The sequence below is a fragment of the Mandrillus leucophaeus genome, unplaced genomic scaffold, assembly GCF_000951045.1.
Source record: "Mandrillus leucophaeus isolate KB7577 unplaced genomic scaffold, Mleu.le_1.0 Scaffold35, whole genome shotgun sequence".
Classification (NCBI taxonomy): domain Eukaryota; kingdom Metazoa; phylum Chordata; class Mammalia; order Primates; family Cercopithecidae; genus Mandrillus; species Mandrillus leucophaeus.
Window position 1 is genome coordinate 2,358,341 of NW_012103698.1, and position 1,261 is coordinate 2,359,601.

Consider the following 1,261-nt stretch of genomic DNA (forward strand, 5'->3'; position numbering starts at 1 on the left):
AAATAAAAAATAAAAAATAAAAAATAAAAATAAAAAAATAAAAATAAATAAAATAAAAAACAAAGAAAAAATAAGGAAAAGATACATGGTCCTTGACCTCATGGAATTTAAAATCAAGTATGGGAGACAGACAATGAACGAGAAAAGAAACAATGAATTCCATCTAATGGTAAGTGTTAAGAAGGAAGTGAATCAAATGAGTGCAGGGGCTGTCTGCAGCAGGGTGGTTACAGAGGCTTCTCTTAGGCACTGAGGCTGAGACTTGAAACTTTACGAGAGGAAAAGATGGTACAGTTTTCTGGACAGAGGCCTTCAGAGGGAACAGCTAAGGCCCTGAAGCTGATAACAGCTTGGCTTAGTCAAAGAACTGAAAGAGAAACTGTGACTAAAGTTTAGCAGGCAAGCGGGAGAATGGAATGAGCTGGGTTAGTGGTAAGAAGAAACCAGATCATTCTGAGCTTTATAAAACAGGGTGAGGAGCATGGAAGTTAGGCAGTGGGAAGCCATCAAATGGTTTGAAGCAGGGGAGTAACCCAATCCAGCAAGGGTTTTAAAAGAGCACTCCTGGAAAAAGAGAGAGAGAGAGAAAAAAAAAGAGCACTAAAACTGGTAGACGAACAGACTAGAGGGGCCGGGTTGGAAGTACAGAGAGGACTGAGAAGGAACCCACAACAGTCACATTAGACAAAGTGAGTAGCCACAGGAACAGAGAGAAGTGGGAGGATCTACAAGATGACAAGGAAAAAACAGTAATTCACAGAGCTTTAAATCCGAGAAGTTACTTCCTAGTGTCCCTTTCACAGCAAAACTGTTGGTTGATTTAAACAGTGAATATTGGCTGGGCGTGGTGGCTCACAGGAGGCTTACAGGTGGCCTGTAATCCCAGTACTTTGGGAGGCCAAGGTAGGAGGAAGGATCCCTTGAGCCCAGGAGTTTGAGACCAGCATGGGCAACATAGGGAGACCCTGTCTCTACAAAAAATTAAAAATCAATTCACTGGGGCCAGGAGTGGTGGCTCATGCCTGTAATCCCAGCACTTTGGGAGGCCAGGATGGGCAGATTACTTGAGGTCAGGAGTTTGAGACCAGCCTGGCCAACATGATGAAACCCCATCTCTACTAAAAATACAAAAAGCAGGCCTATGTGGTGGCGCGTGCCTGTAATCCCAGTTACACAGGAGGCTGAGGGAGGAGACCCGGTTGGGCCCGGAAGGCAGAGAGGGTACAGTGGGCTGAGGCCACACCACTGCACTCCAGCCTGG